Here is a 19,244-nt window from a genome sequence, read left to right as displayed (position 1 = left end):
TTTTGGGGTTTTTTTTGGATTAAAACCTGTTGATAATTGATTTAAAACCTTCTTTTCTGTGTTTAAAGAAAACCCCTTGGAACCCCCCAGTAAATTTAAAAATCCCTGAAAAAAGAAATATTCATCCCCGTAAATTTGAGCCCCCAAATTCTTGTAAACCCCCCCTTAAAATTTCCCGAAATTCCAACCAAAAATAAATTTTGAAAAAAAAACCTTTGAAAAAAAACCCGATAAATTTTTTTAAGACCAAAATTTTATTTTTTAAGAAATTTCTTCAGGCCCCTTGAAATATTTTGGAAAACCCGATTTTCTCCTTGGCTTCCCGTTTTCAAATTTAAAAAACCCCCTCAAACAAATTTCCCTGAACTTTACCAATTAAATTTTCCCTTTAAGATCTCTACCCAAAAAACTTTCCTTTTAAATTTTCCCAAAGATCTACCATTTAAACTCCCTATTTTTTCCCCTCCTTAAGATCCTTACCTTTAAAACCCTTCATCTTGTTTTTAACCTTTTCTACAGAAAAAAAATCCCTTAAATTTAAAATTCCCCAAAACCCCAAAACCTTACGATTCTCCCTTTAAACCCTCCTTAAAACTTCCACTCAAAATTACCCCCTTTTTCCTTTTTAATTAATTAAATTTTCCTTTGATCTCTACCCATCTACTTCCCTTCCCTTTAAAATTTACTATTCCTTGTAAAACCCTAAACTTACCCCTTTTTTATTTCTTCATCCTGTAAACTCCTAGATCAATACTTCATCCTGTAACATCTCTACCCCTTTTTTTTAAAATCTTAAAAAATTTTCCCTTAAAGATTCCAAACTATTTCCCCGTAACGATCTCTACCGACTATTATCCTTTGTCTTTCCCCCCGAAAACTTATCCAAAAACCCCCTTTTCTCCAAAACCAAAATACTTCTCCCCCTTTACTTCAATACTTCCCAAAATCTTAAATTTTAACCTTAAATTTATTTTAAAATTTTCCCGTAACGATCTCCCCAATATTTATCCCTTCATCTTAACATTACCATTTTTAATCTTCTCCAAGAAAATTAATCTTCATCCTGTAACGATCTTAAAAATTTCATCCAAATTTAAATTTTCCCCCAAGTTTTAATTAAAACTTATCCTTAATTTCCCACCATATAAATTACCTTAACGTTTAAAAAACTTCTCCCTCAAAATACTTCATCCTGTAACGACTCTACACGATCAATACTTATCCCTTAACGATCTTAAGATCTACTTACCCGTAAAAAACTTACTTTATCTTTCTCAAAGTAAGTTTACCAAATTTAAAACAAAACTTATTGTAAGTCTCACTACGTAATCTTAGGGGAAAAAACCTCCAGTTTTAAATTTTTTGTAAAATCTTAAGGGTCTACTTAGTAAACCCTTTCAGAAAACTTCTCCCGTAAGTCTTAAGTAATCTTCTCCCGTAAGTCTTTGAAAATTTTTTTTTTTACCGATCTTATTCAAATTTTTTTAGTAAATTCCCTGATTTAAATTTACTGTACGTTCTTGTTTTTTCATCCCGTAAATCTTAAGATAATACTTATCCTGTATCTCATTTTTTCTTTAAATTTTATTCTTTAAAAACAAATTTTTTTGTAAATTTTTCTTTCCTTTAGGGAAGTTTTCGGGTATTTTCCCCTTTTTGGGGGGCTTTCTTACTTGGGGGGGGGTCTTATCTGTATTTTGGGGGGATATTTTTGGGGGGTTTTAGCTTTTTTTGGGGGGGGAAATTTACGGGGAAAACTGTTTTGGGGGGGGTTTTACCTTTTTTTAGGGGGGGGTTTTTTTTTTGGGGGGAAAATTTCTTACTTGGGGGGTCCCTTTTAATTACTTATGGGGAAAATCTTAGGGGGATTTCTGGTTTTTTTGGGGGGGGGTAAATGTTTTATTTTTGGTTTTTTTAATTTACTTTTCTGTAAGTTTAAGGGAAATTTTTTGGGGAGGGGCTAAATTTTTATATTTTTTTCCCGGGGGGGGAAACTTATCTTGGGGGTTTTTTGGTTTTTGGGGTATTTTCTGAGTTTAAGGGGGGGAAATTTTTATCTATTTATCTTTTTGGGGGGGGGGTTTTTTACTTAGGGTAATATTTTTCTTGGGGGGAGGTCTCTACTAGTTTTTTTTCCCCCAGTTTAGGGGGGGGTTCTTCTGTTTTGGGGGGTTTTTAAGTTTTTTTTTTTGGTTTTTGGGGGGGGTCTTAAAAACTGGTCTTTGGGGTTTTTTTTTTTAATTTTTTTCTTTAAATTTTAAAATTTAGGGGGGTTTTTTTTCTTTGGGGTCATATTTTTTGGGGGGCTTTCTTTTTTATGGGGTTTGCTTATTTAGGGGGGGGGGTTCCCCTTTTTTTATTGGGTTTTCTGTATTTGGGGGGGGGGTTTTCCCCCTTTTTTTATTTTAAATTAAGGTTTTAAACTTATTGGTTTTTGGGGGGGTTTTAACTACGGGGATTTTTGGGGGGTCTTTTTTTAGGGGTGGGTCTTTTTATCTTTGGGGGGGGCTTTTTATACTGTAGTCTTAGGGTGAGGGTCTAATTACTGTAGTCTTGGGGTGAGGGTCTATATACTGTAGTCTTTTGGGTGAGGGTCTAACTACTTGGGTTTGGGTGGGGTCTAAATTTTTTTGGGTGAGGGTCTATATACTGTGTCTTAGGGTGAGGGTCTTATACTGTAGTCTTGGGGGGGGTTTTATATACTGTAGTCTTAGGGTGAGGGTCTTACCTGTAGTTTGGGTGAGGGTCTATAGTACTGTAGTCTTAGGGGGGAGGGTCTTAAATACTGTAGTCTTAGGGTGAGGGTCTATAGTACTGTAGTTTAGGGGGGAGGGTTCCCAATTTTTTTGGGGAGGGTCTATATACTGTAGTCTTAGGGGGGAGGTTTTTTTTTTGGGGAGGGTTTATACTGTAGTCTTAGGGGGAGGGCTTACTACTGTAGTCTTAGGGGTGAGGGTCTATAGTACTGTAGTCTTGGGGAGGGGCTATATACTGTAGTCTTGGGGGGTCTATATACTGTAGTCTTAGGGGGAGGGTCTTTTTTTCCCCGGGGGGGGGGGGAGTTTTCCCGGGGGGGGGGGGAAGTTTTCCTTGGGGGGGTTTACTAGGGGGGTTTATTAGGTTTTGGGGGAATTTTTAGTTTTGGGGGGGTCTTATACTGTAGTTTAGGGGGGTTTTTGGGGGGTTTTAATACTGTAGTCTTAGGGTGAGGGTCTTTTAGTACTTAGGGTGGGGTTTATACTGTAGTCTTTGGGGTTTAAGTTTTTAGGGGTTTATTTTGGGGATTTTCTTTTTGGGTGAGGGTCTATATACTTGGGTTTAGGGGGGAGGGTTTTTACTTGGGTTTTGGGGTTTTTTTTTGGGGGGGGGGTTTTTTTTTATTTGGGGGGGGGTTTTTTTAGTTTGGGTTTATATTGTTTTGGGGGGAGGGTCTTATACTGTAGTCTTAGGGGGGAGGGTCTATACTGTAGTCTTAGGGGGGAGGGTTTAACTGTAGTCTTAGGGGTGAGGGTCTATATACTGTTTTGGGGGGGTTAATTTTTTTGGGGTGAGGGTCTTACTATGTAGTCTTAGGGTGAGGGTCTATATACTGTAGTCTTAGGGGTGAGGGATACTGTAGTCTTAGGGGGGAGGGTCTATATAGTAGTCTTAGGGGTGAGGGTCTTACTACTGTAGTCTTAGGGGTGAGGGGTTTGTATTAGTTTTGGGGTAGGGTTTTCTTTGGGCTTAGGGTGAGGGTCTTATACTGTAGTTTAGGGGGGAGGGCTTAATTTTTTGGGGGGGGTCTAAATTTTTTTAGGGTGGGGTCTTTTACTGTAGTCTTAGGGGTGGGGTCTAACTCTGTAGTCTTAGGGTGAGGGTCTATATTGTTTTGGGTGAGGGTCTTATATGTAGTCTTAGGGGGGAGGGTTCTAACTTTCTTAGGGTGAGGGTCTTTTACTGTAGTCTTAGGGTGAGGGGCTTATACTGTAGTCTTAGGGGGGAGGGTCTATAGTACTGTATCTTGGGGTGAGGGGTTTTACTGTAGTCTTAGGGTGAGGGTCTTAGTACTGTAGTCTTAGGGGTGAGGGTCTAATTTCTGTAGTCTTAGGGGTGAGGGTCTTATACTGTAGTCTTAGGGTGAGGGTCTATATACTGTAGTTTGGGGGAGGGTTTTATGTGTCTTGGGGAGGGTCTTACTGTAGTCTTAGGGTGAGGGTCTTATACTGTAGTCTTAGGGGTGAGGGGCTAATTTGGTTTTTTTAAATTTTTTTAAATTTAGTTTTTGGGGGGGGGGTTAGGGTTTTTTTGGGGTGAGGGTCTATACTGTAGTCTTTGAGGGTCTTATACTGTAGTTTAGGGTGAGGGGCTTTTTAGTTTTTGGGTTCTTATTTGGGTTTTTGGGGGAGGGGGGCCCCAGGGGGTTCTTATCTTATTTGGGGTTTGTTTTTTAGGGTTTGGGGTTTTTTTTTTTAGGGTTTAAAGGGGTTTTAGGGGGTTTTTTTTTTCTTGGGGGGTAGGGTTTTTTAGTCTTAGGGGTGAGGGTCTATAATTTTAGTCTTAGGGTGAGGGTCTTATACTGTAGTCTTTGGGGGGGAATTGTATTAGTTTGGGGTAGGGGCCCCCTTTGTTTGGGTTCTTATCTTAGGGGGGGGGTTTTACTGTAGTCTTAGGGTGAGGGTCTATATACTGTTTTGGGTGAGGGTCTTACTACTGTAGTCTTAGGGTAGGGTCTTTTAGTACTTGGGGAGGGGCTTAGGGGGGTGAGGGTCTATATTGTTTTTGGGGGGGTTTTTACTGTAGTTTAGGGGGAGGGTCCCCTGTAGTCTTAGGGGGGGGTTTTATATTTTGGGGCAATTTTTTTGGGGGGGGTTTTTTATTTTTGGGGGGGGGTTTTTTGTATTTTTGGGGGGGGTTTTTTTTCTTAGGGGGGGGGGGGCCCCTTTTTTGGGGTGAGGGTCTATAACTTACTTGGGGGAGGGGCTTAGTGAGGGTATTATTTTCTTGGGTAGGGTTAAGTACTTTTTTTTGGGGTTTTTCTTGGGTTTTGGGGGTTTTTTGTATTTGGGGGGGGGGGTTTTCCCCTTTTTTTTGGGGTTTTTTGGGGTTTTGGGGGGGGGGGTTTTTTTTTTTGGGGGGGAAAACTTAGGGGGTGAGGGTCTTTAGTAGCTTTGGGTTTTACTGTAGTCTTAGGGTGAGGGTTATACTGTAGTCTTGGGGGGGTTAAGTCTTAGTTGGGTAGGGGCTTTTGGTTTAGGGGTTTATATTGTAGTCTTGGGTGAGGGTCTAACTGTAGTCTTAGGGTGAGGGGGGTTTTATTTTTTGGGGGGGGCTATATACTGTAGTTTGGGGGGAGGGTCTATATACTGTAGTCTTAGGGGTGAGGGTCTATATACTGTAGTCTTAGGGGGGAGGGGCTATTAGTTCTTAGGGGTGAGGCTATATACTGTAGTCTTAGGGGTGAGGGTCTTATACTGTAGTCTTAGGGTGAGGGTCTATATACTGTAGTCTTAGGGTGAGGGTCTTTACTGTAGTCTTTTGGGTGGGGAAAAATTTTTTAGGGGTAGGGTTTCTTATTTGGGGGGGTAGGGGCTTATCTTGGTTTTTTGGGGGGGCCCCAAACTTGGTTTTTGGGGGAGGGTTTTTATTAGTTTGGGGGGGTTTTTTATTAGTTTGGGTTTTTAAATGTAGTCTTAGGGTGAGGGTCTTATACTGTAGTCTTAGGGGGGAGGGGCTTACTGTAGTCTTAGGGTGAGGGTCTTAATACTGTAGTTTAGGGGGGGGTTTTTTGTAGTCTTAGGGGTGAGGGTCTATATACTGTAGTCTTAGGGTGAGGGTCTATACTATTTTTGGGGGGGGTTTTTTTTAATTTTAAATGTACTTGGGTGGGGTTTTTCTTAGTCTTAGGGGGGAGGGTCTATAAGTACTTTGGGGGAGGGGCTTGGGGTATTATTTGGTTAGGGTACTTATTGGTTTGGGGTAGGGGGGGTTTTAAACTTATTTGGGGGTAGGGGGGCCCGGAGGGGGAAATTTTTTAGTTTGGGGTTCTAAACTTAGTTTTTGGGGGAGGGCTTTAGGTTTGGGGGGGTTTTTTTCTAGTTTTTACTTATATGGTTTTGGGGGAGGGGCTTTAAAAGGGCTTAGGGTGAGGGTCTACTACTGTAGTTTTGGGGGGGTTTAAATTGTGTTTTGGGGTTTATCTGTAGTCTTAGGGGGGGTCAGTACTGTAGTCTTAGGGGGGGGGAAAAGGGGGGGGGCTATATACTGAGTCTTAGGGGGGGGGTCTTTTAGATTTGGGTGAGGGTTATTTTTTATGGGGTTTTTTTATTTGGGTAGGGTTTTGTCTTATTTGGGGGGGGTCTTTAAAAGGGGGGGGGGGTCTATATATGTAGTCTTAGGGGTGAGGGTCTAATTTTGTACTTGGGGGAGGGTTCTTAGGGGGAGGGTCTTTAAAATGTAGTCTTAGGGTGAGGGTCTTACTTGTTTTGGGGGGGTCTAAACTGTTTTGGGTGAGGGTCTATTTGTTTTAGGGGGGGGGTCTTAAACTTAGTCTTAGGGGGGAGGGTCTTTTGTTTTAGGGTTTCTAGTAGTCTTAGGGTGAGGGTCTATATACTGTAGTCTTAGGGGTGGGGGCTTCTCTGTAGTCTTAGGGGTGAGGGGCTTAGTACTGTAGTTTGGGTGAGGGTCTTACTACTGTATTTGGGGGGGGTTTTTTAGTTTTGGGGTGAGGGTCTATATCTGTAGTCTTAGGGGTGAGGGTCTTATCTGTAGTCTTAGGGGGGGGGTTTTTTTTTGGGGGGGGGGGGGCCTTTCTGTAGTCTTGGGTGAGGGTCTTTACTGTAGTCTTAGGGGGGGTTTTTGGGGTTTTTATGGGGTTTTCTTAAGGGGGAGGGTCTTATACTGTAGTCTTAGGGGTGAGGTCTTATACTGTAGTCTTAGGGTGGGTTTACTTTTTTAGGGGGGAGGGTCTATACTACTGTAGTCTTTTTGGGGTTTTTTAAGGGTTTATACTGTAGTCTTAGGGTGAGGGTCTTTTACTGTAGTCTTAGGGGGGAGGGTCTTTTACTGTAGCTTGGGTGAGGGTCTTTTCTGTAGTCTTGGGGGGAGGGTCTTAGTCTTAGTTTTTGGGTTCTATACTTGTCTTAGGGTGAGGGTCTATAGTACTGTAGTCTTAGGGGGGAGGGCTTAATACTGTAGCTTAGGGTGAGGGTTTTTTGTTTTGGGTGAGGGTCTAAGTACTGTAGTCTTAGGGGTAGGGGCTTTTTATTTTGGGGGGGGTTTTATACTACTTAGTCTTAGGGGGAGGGTCTTATACTGTAGTCTTAGGGTGAGGGTCTATATACTGTAGTCTTGGGTGAGGGTCTATTTTATTTAGGGTAGGGAGTTTTCCTTTTAGGGTTTGTAGTTTTTTAAGGGGATTTAGGGGGGGGTTTCTATGTAGTCTTAGGGTGAGGGTTTATAGTAGTTTTGGGTGAGGGGCTTATACTGTAGTCTTAGGGGTGAGGGTTTTTTATTTTTAAAGGGTGAGGGCTAATTTCTGTAGTCTTGGGGGGGGGGGTCTTTAAATGTAGTCTTAGGGGTGAGGGTCTAATTTTTTGGGGGGTTTTTTATGGGGGAGGGGCTTAAGTGAGGGGTATTTTGTACTGTAGTCTTAGGGGTGAGGGTCTATATACTGTAGTCTTAGGGTGAGGGTCTATATACTGTAGTCTTAGGGTGAGGGTCTTTGTACTGTAGTCTTAGGGTGAGGGTCTTTAATTTTTTAGGGTAGGGTTAAGCTTACTTAGGGGGGGGCTTTACGTATCTTAGGGTGAGGGTCTTTATTTTCTTTGGGGGGGTTTTTGGTTTGGGGGGGTCTTTGCTGTAGTCTTGGGGTAGGGTCTTCTCTGTAGTCTTAGGGGTGAGGGTCTATACTTTTCTTTGGGGTTTTCTTTTTTGGGTGAGGGTCTTTTACTGTAGTCTTTGGGTGAGGGGTTTTTCTGTAGTCTTAGGGTGAGGGTCTATATCTGTAGTCTTAGGGGGGAGGGTCTTATACTGTAGTCTTAAGGGGGGGGATCTTATCTTAGGGTAGGGTTTTTTAGTTTTTGGGGATCTTAGTCTTAGTTTGGGGTAGGGCTTACTTAGGGGGAGGGTCTTTGTACTGTTTTGGGGGGGGGTCTTATACTGTAGTCTTAGGGGGGAGGGTCTTTTACTGGCTTGGGGGAGGGTCTATAACCCGTAGTCTTAGGGGGGAGGGTTTTACTGTAGTCTTAGGGTGAGGGTCTTATACTGTAGTCTTATGGGTGAGGGTCTTTTACTGTAGTCTTAGGGTGAGGGTCTTTACTGTAGTCTTAGGGTGGGGTTTATACGTAGTCTTAGGGTGAGGGTCTTTTTTAGTCTTTTGGGGGGGTTTTAATTTCTGTAGTCTTGGGTGGGGTTAACTGTAGCTTAGGGGGGAGGGTCTTAATACTGTATCTTAGGGGGGAGGGTCTTATACTGTATCTTAGGGTGAGGGTCTTATACTGTAGTCTTAGGGGTAGGGTCTTATTGAGTCTTAGGGGGGGGGCTTATCTTAGTTTTGGGGGGAATACTGTAGTCTTGGGTGAGGGTCTTTCTACTTAGTTTTGGGGGGATCTTATCTTATTTGGGGGGAGGGTCTATTACTGTAGTCTTAGGGGGGAGGGCCCATACTGTAGTTGGGGGGGGGTCTATAGTACTGTAGTCTTAGGGGGGAGGGCTATATACTGTAGTCTTAGGGGGGAGGGTCCCTTTTCTGGTTTTAGGGTGAGGGTCTATATACTGTAGTCTTAGGGGTGAGGGTTTATACTTGGGGTTTTTTAGGGGGGAGGGGCTTACTACTGTAGTCTTAGGGTGGGGTCTTATATTTGGGGGGGAGGGTCTATATACTGTAGTCTTAGGGTGAGGGTCTTACTACTGTAGTCTTAGGGTGAGGGTCTAATTTCTGTGTCTTGGGGGGAGGGGGTCTTTAAGGGTTTTCTTGTAGTCTTAGGGGGGGGTTTTATACTTAGTTTGGGGGGGGTCTTTTATGGTTCTTAGGGGGGGTTATAGTAGTCTTAGGGGAGGGTCTATATACTGTAGTCTTAGGGGGGAGGGTCTATACTGTAGTCTTAGGGTGGGGTCTTATACTGTAGTCTTGGGGTGAGGGTCTATAGTACTGGTTTTGGGGTGAGGGTCTATACTACTGTAGTCTTAGGGTGGGGAATTTTTTAGGGGGGGAGGGTTTTTTTGGGAGGGTTCTTTCTACTGTAGTCTTAGGGTAGGGTCTATTAACTGTAGTCTTGGGGTGAGGGTTTTACTTAGTTTGGGTGAGGGTCTATATACTGTAGTCTTAGGGGGGTTTCTACTGTAGTCTTTGGGGGGGATTTTGTATTTTTGGGGGGGAGGGTCTATATACTGTAGTCTTAGGGTGAGGGTTATATACTGTAGTCTTAGGGGGAGGGTCTTAATTTAGTCTTAGGGTGAGGGTCTATAACTTTTCTTGGGGGGGGGGTCTTTTTAAGGGGGGAGGGTCTTACTTTTAGTCTTTGGGTGAGGGTCTATATACTTTTTAGGGTAGGGTTTTTTTTTAGGTTTGGGGGGGGCTTATACTTGGTTTTGGGGGGGTCTTTCTTGTAGTCTTAGGGTGAGGGCTATATTTAGTCTTAGGGGTGAGGGTTTTACTTTTCTTGGGGGGAGGGTTTTTTTATTGGGTGAGGGTCTATATTTGGGGGGTAGGGGGCTTATCTTAGTTTTGGGTTCTTAAGGAGGGGGGGTTTCTGTAGTCTTAGGGTGAGGGCTTAGTACTGTAAGGGGGGGGCTTTAAGGGGGTGAGGGTCTATATACTGTAGTCTTTGGGGTCTATTAAATGTAGTCTTGGGGTGAGGGTCTTAAATTTTCTTTTTTTTTAAATCTTAGGGTGAGGGGCTATAGTACTTGGTTTTAAATTTTAACTTAGTCTTGGGGGGGTTTTATCTTATCTTATTTGGGGAGGGTCTATAGTACTGTAGTCTTAGGGGGGAGGGTCTTAATACTGTAGTCTTGGGGGGGTCTTTTAGGTTTTTTGGGGGGGGTTTATCTTGTAGTCTTTTATTTTACTACTTGTTCTTAGGGTGAGGGTCTTTTAGACTTGGGGGGGAGGGCTTTAGGGGGTGAGGGTCTAATACTGTAGTCTTTTGGGTATCCTTGTTTTGGGTGAGGGGTTTTTAATTTAAATTTTTCTGTAGTCTTAGGGTGAGGGTCTATACCTGTTTTGGGGGGGTCTTATATGTAGTCTTGGGGGGAGGGTCTATATATTGGGGGCTTAGGGGAGGGGCTTTTGGGGAGTTTTTGGGGGGTTTTTGGGGGTTATCTTAGGGGTGAGGGCTTAACTGTAGTCTTAGGGTGGGGTCTATTTAGTTTAAATGGTTCTTAAGGGGGGGCTTTTTGTAGTCTTGGGGGGAAGGGGGGTTTTTTGGGGGGAATTCTTATTTTGGGTTTATTGTTTTAGGGGGGTTTTAAAGGGGGGATCTTGGGGAGGGTCTTAAAGGGGGGGGGGGCTTAATTTTATCTTAGGGGTGGGGTCTTTTACTGTAGTCTTGGGTGAGGGTTAAGAAGTCTTTGGGGTATCTTTCTTTTTTAGGGGGGGTTAAAAGGGTCTTAGGGGTTTATTTAGGGGGGGGTTTTTTTGGGGTTTTAGGTTTTTTTAGGGTCTATAGTTTTATTTTAGTTTAGGGGGGGAATATACTGTAGTCTTAGGGGGGGGTCTTATTAAGGGTTCTACTTTAGTCTTAGGGTGAGGGTCTTAAATACTGAGTCTTAGGGGTGAGGGTTTCCTACGTAGTCGGGGTACTTTCTTTAGTCTTAGGGTGAGGGTTTTTTATTTGGGTATCCTTTTAAGGGGGGGAGGGGCTATAAAGGGTCTTTGGGGTTCTAATTTTTGTAGTCTTATGGGGGGGCTTTAACCTTTGGGTTTTCTTTTTGGGTGAGGGTTTATACTGTAGTCTTAGGGGGGGTTTTTACTTTTTTTTAGGGTTTTATTGGTTTGGGGGGGTCTTAGTTTTTGGGGGGAGGGTCTTATACTGTAGTTTGGGGGGGTTTAAAGGTTTAACTTACTTAGGGGTGGGGTTAATTTCTGTAGTCTTGGGGGGGTCTTTTAGTTTGGGGGGTTTTAAATTTTTTAGGGGTGAGGGTCTTTCTACCTTTTGGGGGTTTAGGGTTTTTTGGGGGGGTTTAAACTGTATTTGGGTGAGGGTTCCCATATTGTTTTGGGGGGTTTTCTTTGGGGGGGTTATTTTTTATCTTTTTTGGGGGGAGGGTCTATATACGTAGTCTTAGGGTGAGGCTAACGGCTAACACTTCGATGTCTGGGCAACAAATGGTCTCTTTCACAGTCACATGCCCTGGGTTGCACCACCTGACGTTGACATAAAGTGCAAGCCCCGCCCCTTTCCGTTTGCCACTTAGCTTCGGGTCTCTGTCCGCTCTCCCGGCAGTGGAGCCGGTCGCTCCACGTTGAGGGGATGTTGCTGGTGAGCCAGGTTTCCGTGACAGGAAGCTGCTCTCTGCTTCCTGTTCATCTCCAGGCTGCCAGCTCCTCCGTCTTGTTGCCAACGACTTTACATCCCCATCGCCAACGAAGGAATAGCTGGTTTAAAGCTCCACCTGCAGGCGCCTCCACCAACGCCCCAGCTTCCCCGGGAGCGTCTCACCGGCTCCTCCGGTATGGGCTCAACTTTGCCGGCATGATTTGTTGTCCGCAGTGCGAACAGCTGATCCCTCGTGTAAACAAAGTCCTGACTGCCCTGTCGTAAGTGTATCCATAGGATATAAAGATGTCGACACAGTGCCTATGAAAAGCAACGTGTAGACAAGGACAAACAAACTTAAAAAAGCTAAAAAGACTCGAGACAACGGAGCTACGTGGAAAGGCTGCCACTCACGTCGGCGCCATTTTACTTTATGTGAGTTTGAGTAAGAGAAGAAAATGTGTCTTTATTTTGAAAAGACAGCTTCATTAGATATAAACTCCTTGAGTAAGAGAGAGAAGCTTGCTTTTATTTTGAAAATACATCTTCCTTGTAGAATATGTAAACAGTTTGACGAGCGGTCCTCCCTAACTCTAACCTTCCTTATAATTCATATCAACTGTTAAAGGAAATCTGTTTCAACTATTTCAAAATAAAACTGATTCAATTCATTAAATTATTTAAAATCAAAACTCAATTATTAATTGATGGATTAGTTTTTCTTCTACTTTATATGCTAAATGATCTTAATTGTTTTGATATGTAAATATTCTCAAAGTTACTCATACTTTATATCATGGAGTTTATTTTGCCTCTGGTGTTGAATCAGCGTCTGTCGTTAATTCTAAACAATAATAACAACAACTTTAATGACTAATAATAATAACTTCAGTTATTAACAACCATAGCTTAAATCAATAATAATAATTACTTTAATTAGTAATAATAATAAGAAATAGAAGAACACAAATAAACAAGCTAATTGAAATATGTGTAATGTTTGTAAACATCTTGTTGGCTGTTTGTTTCCTTCCAGATGAGGATGACTCCAAGAGTCAGGATAGAGTTGAGGGTGAGATGACCTTTGACCTTTAACTCCACATAAACCTGCATAAACACCACAAACATTGAAATGAATTAATATTAATTTTATTAATATTATCTTAACGATACATTCCTTTCCGACCTAAACCCCCCTGACCCTTCTGGACCCTGTAAACCCTTAGACCCCCTGACCCTTCTGGACCCTGTAAACCCTTAGACCCCCTGACCCTTCTGGACCCTGTAAACCCTTAGACCCCCTGACCCTTCTGGACCCTTCAAACCCTTAGACCCCCTGACCCTTCTGGACCCTGTAAACCCTTAGACCCCCTGACCCAGGAGTTGCTTTGAAATAAACTTCTTTTATCTGATGGAAATACAAGTTGTATTCACCTGTCCTCTTCCTCTTCCTCCTCCTCTTCGTTCTTCCCCTCTTCCTCCTCCTCCTCCACCTCCTCCTCATCTTCTTCCTCCTCATGCAGGAGTTGTTGGCGTGAGGCCAACCACCACTCTGGCTGCAGTGGCAGCCGGCGGTTCAGGTGCGTGAACCCTGATCAGGTTTAGCTGGTTCCTTTGATCTCAGACCAGATGAACCGGATTCCAACAGATCCTGAAGTTCCTCCAGCAACCTGCAGGTCTCATGTTGACCCTGCAGGTCTCATGTTGATCCTGCAGGTCTCAGGTTGACCCTGCAGGTCTCATGTTGACCCTGCAGGTCTCATGTTGATCCTGCAGGTCTCATGTTGATCCTGCAGGTCTCATGTTGATCCTGCAGGTCTCATGTTGACCCTGCAGGTCTCAGGTTGACCCTGCAGGTCTCATGTTGATCCTGCAGGTCTCATGTTGACCCTGCAGGTCTCATGTTGATCCTGCAGGTCTCATGTTGATCCTGCAGGTCTCATGTTGACCCTGCAGGTCTCATGTTGATCCTGCAGGTCTCAGGTTGACCCTGCAGGTCTCATGTTGACCCTGCAGGTCTCATGTTGATCCTGCAGGTCTCATGTTGACCCTGCAGGTCTCATGTTGATCCTGCAGGTCTCAGGTTGACCCTGCAGGTCTCATGTTGACGCTGTAGGTCTCATGTTGACCCTGCAGGTCTCATGTTGACCCTGCAGGTCTCAGGTTGATCCTGCAGGTCTCATGTTGACCCTGCAGGTCTCAGGTTGATCCTGCAGGTCTCATGTTGACCCTGCAGGTCTCAGGTTGATCCTGCAGGTCTCATGTTGACCCTGCAGGTCTCATGTTGACCCTGCAGGTCTCATGTTGATCCTGCAGGTCTCATGTTGACCCTGCAGGTCTCATGTTGATCCTGCAGGTCTCAGGTTGACCCTGCAGGTCTCATGTTGACCCTGCAGGTCTCAGGTTGATCCTGCAGGTCTCATGTTGATCCTGCAGGTCTCATGTTGACCCTGCAGGTCTCATGTTGATCCTGCAGGTCTCAGGTTGACCCTGCAGGTCTCATGTTGACCCTGCAGGTCTCATGTTGATCCTGCAGGTCTCATGTTGACCCTGCAGGTCTCATGTTGATCCTGCAGGTCTCATGTTGACCCTGCAGGTCTCAGGTTGATCCTGCAGGTCTCATGTTGACCCTGCAGGTCTCATGTTGATCCTGCAGGTCTCATGTTGATCCTGCAGGTCTCATGTTGACCCTGCAGGTCTCATGTTGATCCTGCAGGTCTCATGTTGACCCTGCAGGTCTCATGTTGACCCTGCAGGTCTCATGTTGACCCTGCAGGTCTCATGTTGATCCTGCAGGTCTCATGTTGACCCTGCAGGTCTCATGTTGATCCTGCAGGTCTCAGGTTGATCCTGCAGGTCTCATGTTGAGCCTGCAGGTCTCATGTTGATCCTGCAGGTCTCATGTTGACCCTGCAGGTCTCAGGTTGATCCTGCAGGTCTCATGTTGACCCTGCAGGTCTCATGTTGACCCTGCAGGTCTCAGGTTGACCCTGCAGGTCTCATGTTGACCCTGCAGGTCTCATGTTGATCCTGCAGGTCTGATGTTGACCCTGCAGGTCTCATGTTGACCCTGCAGGTCTCATGTTGATCCTGCAGGTCTCATGTTGATCCTGCAGGTCTCAGGTTGACCCTGCAGGTCTCATGTTGACCCTGCAGGTCTCATGTTGATCCTGCAGGTCTCATGTTGACCCTGCAGGTCTCATGTTGATCCTGCAGGTCTCATGTTGATCCTGCAGGTCTCATGTTGATCCTGCAGGTCTCATGTTGACCCTGCAGGTCTCATGTTGACCCTGCAGGTCTCAGGTTGACCCTGCAGGTCTCATGTTGACCCTGCAGGTCTCATGTTGATCCTGCAGGTCTGATGTTGACCCTGCAGGTCTCATGTTGACCCTGCAGGTCTCATGTTGATCCTGCAGGTCTCATGTTGACCCTGCAGGTCTCATGTTGACCCTGCAGGTCTCATGTTGATCCTGCAGGTCTCATGTTGACCCTGCAGGTCTCATGTTGATCCTGCAGGTCTCATGTTGACCCTGCAGGTCTCATGTTGATCCTGCAGGTCTCATGTTGATCCTGCAGGTCTCATGTTGACCCTGCAGGTCTCATGTTGATCCTGCAGGTCTCATGTTGACCCTGCAGGTCTCATGTTGACCCTGCAGGTCTCATGTTGATCCTGCAGGTCTCATGTTGACCCTGCAGGTCTCATGTTGATCCTGCAGGTCTCAGGTTGATCCTGCAGGTCTCATGTTGACCCTGCAGGTCTCATGTTGATCCTGCAGGTCTCATGTTGACCCTGCAGGTCTCAGGTTGATCCTGCAGGTCTCATGTTGACCCTGCAGGTCTCATGTTGACCCTGCAGGTCTCAGGTTGACCCTGCAGGTCTCATGTTGACCCTGCAGGTCTCATGTTGATCCTGCAGGTCTCATGTTGACCCTGCAGGTCTCATGTTGACCCTGCAGGTCTCATGTTGATCCTGCAGGTCTCATGTTGATCCTGCAGGTCTCATGTTGACCCTGCAGGTCTCATGTTGACCCTGCAGGTCTCATGTTGACCCTGCAGGTCTCATGTTGATCCTGCAGGTCTGATGTTGACCCTGCAGGTCTCATGTTGATCCTGCAGGTCTCAGGTTGACCCTGCAGGTCTCATGTTGATCCTGCAGGTCTCATGTTGACCCTGCAGGTCTCAGGTTGACCCTGCAGGTCTCAGGTTGACCCTGCAGGTCTCAGGTTAATCCTGCAGGTCTCAGGTTGATCCTGCAGGTCTCATGTTGACCCTGCAGGTCTCATGTTGACCCTGCAGGTCTCATGTTGACCCTGCAGGTCTCATGTTGATCCTGCAGGTCTCATGTTGACCCTGCAGGTCTCAGGTTGACCCTGCAGGTCTCATGTTGATCCTGCAGGTCTCATGTTGACCCTGCAGGTCTCATGTTGATCCTGCAGGTCTCATGTTGACCCTGCAGGTCTCATGTTGACCCTGCAGGTCTCATGTTGATCCTGCAGGTCTCATGTTGATCCTGCAGGTCTCAGGTTGATCCTGCAGGTCTCATGTTGACCCTGCAGGTCTCAGGTTGATCCTGCAGGTCTCAGGTTGACCCTGCAGGTCTCATGTTGACCCTGCAGGTCTCAGGTTGACCCTGCAGGTCTCAGGTTGACCCTGCAGGTCTCAGGTTGACCCTGCAGGTCTCATGTTGACCCTGCAGGTCTCAGGTTGATCCTGCAGGTCTCAGGTTGACCCTGCAGGTCTCATGTTGACCCTGCAGGTCTCAGGTTGATCCTGCAGGTCTCATGTTGATCCTGCAGGTCTCAGGTTGATCCTGCAGGTCTCATGTTGACCCTGCAGGTCTCATGTTGATCCTGCAGGTCTCATGTTGACCCTGCAGGTCTCATGTTGATCCTGCAGATCTCATGTTGACCCTGCAGGTCTCATGTTGATCCTGCAGGTCTCATGTTGACCCTGCAGGTCTCATGTTGATCCTGCAGGTCTCATGTTGACCCTGCAGGTCTCATGTTGATCCTGCAGGTCTCAGGTTGACCCTGCAGGTCTCATGTTGACCCTGCAGGTCTCATGTTGACCCTGCAGGTCTCATGTTGATCCTGCAGGTCTCATGTTGATCCTGCAGGTCTGATGTTGACCCTGCAGGTCTCATGTTGATCCTGCAGGTCTCAGGTTGACCCTGCAGGTCTCATGTTGATCCTGCAGGTCTCAGGTTGACCCTGCAGGTCTCATGTTGATCCTGCAGGTCTCAGGTTGATCCTGCAGGTCTCAGGTTGACCCTGCAGGTCTCAGGTTGACCCTGCAGGTCTCATGTTGATCCTGCAGGTCTCAGGTTAATCCTGCAGGTCTCAGGTTGATCCTGCAGGTCTCATGTTGATCCTGCAGGTCTCAGGTTGACCCTGCAGGTCTCAGGTTGACCCTGCAGGTCTCATGTTGACCCTGCAGGTCTCATGTTGATCCTGCAGGTCTCATATTGACCCTGCAGGTCTCAGGTTGACCCTGCAGGTCTCATGTTGACCCTGCAGGTCTCATGTTGATCCTGCAGGTCTCATGTTGATCCTGCAGGTCTCATGTTGACCCTGCAGGTCTCAGGTTGATCCTGCAGGTCTCAGGTTGACCCTGCAGGTCTCATGTTGATCCTGCAGGTCTCAGGTTGACCCTGCAGGTCTCAGGTTGACCCTGCAGGTCTCATGTTGATCCTGCAGGTCTCAGGTTGACCCTGCAGGTCTCATGTTGATCCTGCAGGTCTCAGGTTGACCCTGCAGGTCTCAGGTTGACCCTGCAGGTCTCATGTTGACCCTGCAGGTCTCAGGTTGATCCTGCAGGTCTCATGTTGATCCTGCAGGTCTCAGGTTGACCCTGCAGGTCTCATGTTGATCCTGCAGGTCTCATGTTGACCCTGCAGGTCTCATGTTGATCCTGCAGGTCTCATGTTGACCCTGCAGGTCTCATGTTGACCCTGCAGGTCTCATGTTGACCCTGCAGGTCTCATGTTGATCCTGCAGGTCTCATGTTGACCCTGCAGGTCTCATGTTGATCCTGCAGGTCTCATGTTGACCCTGCAGGTCTCAGGTTGACCCTGCAGGTCTCATGTTGATCCTGCAGGTCTCATGTTGACCCTGCAGGTCTCATGTTGATCCTGCAGGTCTCATGTTGACCCTGCAGGTCTCATGTTGATCCTGCAGGTCTCAGGTTGATCCTGCAGGTCTCATGTTGACCCTGCAGGTCTCATGTTGACCCTGCAGGTCTCAGGTTGACCCTGCAGGTCTCATGTTGATCCTGCAGGTCTCATGTTGACCCTGCAGGTCTCATGTTGACCCTGCAGGTCTCATGTTGATCCTGCAGGTCTCATGTTGACCCTGCAGGTCTCATGTTGATCCTGCAGGTCTCAGGTTGACCCTGCAGGTCTCATGTTGATCCTGCAGGTCTCATGTTGACCCTGCAGGTCTCATGTTGACCCTGCAGGTCTCATGTTGACCCTGTAGGTCTCATGTTGACCCTGCAGGTCTCATGTTGATCCTACAGGTCTCAGGTTGACCCTGCAGGTCTCATGTTGATCCTGCAGGTCTCATGTTGACCCTGCAGGTCTCATGTTGACCCTGCAGGTCTCATGTTGACCCTGCAGGTCTCATGTTGATCCTGCAGGTCTCATGTTGACGCTGCAGGTCTCATGTTGACCCTGCAGGTCTCAGGTTGATCCTGCAGGTCTCAGGTTGACCCTGCAGGTCTCAGGTTGATCCTGCAGGTCTCATGTTGACGCTGCAGGTCTCATGTTGACCCTGCAGGTCTCAGGTTGACCCTGCAGGTCTCATGTTGATCCTGCAGGTCTCAGGTTGACCCTGCAGGTCTCATGTTGATCCTGCAGGTCTCATGTTGATCCTGCAGGTCTCAGGTTGACCCTGCAGGTCTCATGTTGACCCTGCAGGTCTCATGTTGACCCTGCAGGTCTCAGGTTGACCCTGCAGGTCTCATGTTGATCCTGCAGGTCTCATGTTGATCCTGCAGGTCTCATGTTGACCCTGCAGGTCTCATGTTGATCCTGCAGGTCTCATGTTGACCCTGCAGGTCTTAGGTTGACCCTGCAGGTCTCATGTTGACCCTGCAGGTCTCAGGTTGACCCTGCAGGTCTCATGTTGACCCTGCAGGTCTCAGGTTGATCCTGCAGGTCTCATGTTGACCCTGCAGGTCTCAGGTTGACCCTGCAGGTCTCATGTTGATCCTGCAGGTCTCATGTTGACCCTGCAGGTCTCATGTTGACCCTGTAGGTCTCATGTTGACCCTGCAGGTCTCATGTTGACCCTGCAGGTCTCATGTTGATCCTACAGGTCTCAGGTTGACCCTGCAGGTCTCAGGTTGATCCTGCAGGTCTCATGTTGACCCTGCAGGTCTCAGGTTGACCCTGCAGGTCTCATGTTGACCCTGCAGGTCTCATGTTGATCCTGCAGGTCTCATGTTGACGCTGCAGGTCTCATGTTGACCCTGCAGGTCTCAGGTTGACCCTGCAGGTCTCATGTTGACCCTGCAGGTCTCAGGTTGATCCTGCAGGTCTCAGGTTGACCCTGCAGGTCTCAGGTTGATCCTGCAGGTCTCATGTTGACGCTGCAGGTCTCATGTTGACCCTGCAGGTCTCAGGTTGACCCTGCAGGTCTCATGTTGATCCTGCAGGTCTCAGGTTGACCCTGCAGGTCTCATGTTGATCCTGCAGGTCTCATGTTGATCCTGCAGGTCTCAGGTTGACCCTGCAGGTCTCATGTTGATCCTGCAGGTCTCATGTTGATCCTGCAGGTCTCATGT

The sequence above is a fragment of the Pseudoliparis swirei genome, chromosome 1, assembly GCF_029220125.1.
Source record: "Pseudoliparis swirei isolate HS2019 ecotype Mariana Trench chromosome 1, NWPU_hadal_v1, whole genome shotgun sequence".
Classification (NCBI taxonomy): domain Eukaryota; kingdom Metazoa; phylum Chordata; class Actinopteri; order Perciformes; family Liparidae; genus Pseudoliparis; species Pseudoliparis swirei.
This window is presented reverse-complemented; position numbering follows the sequence as displayed.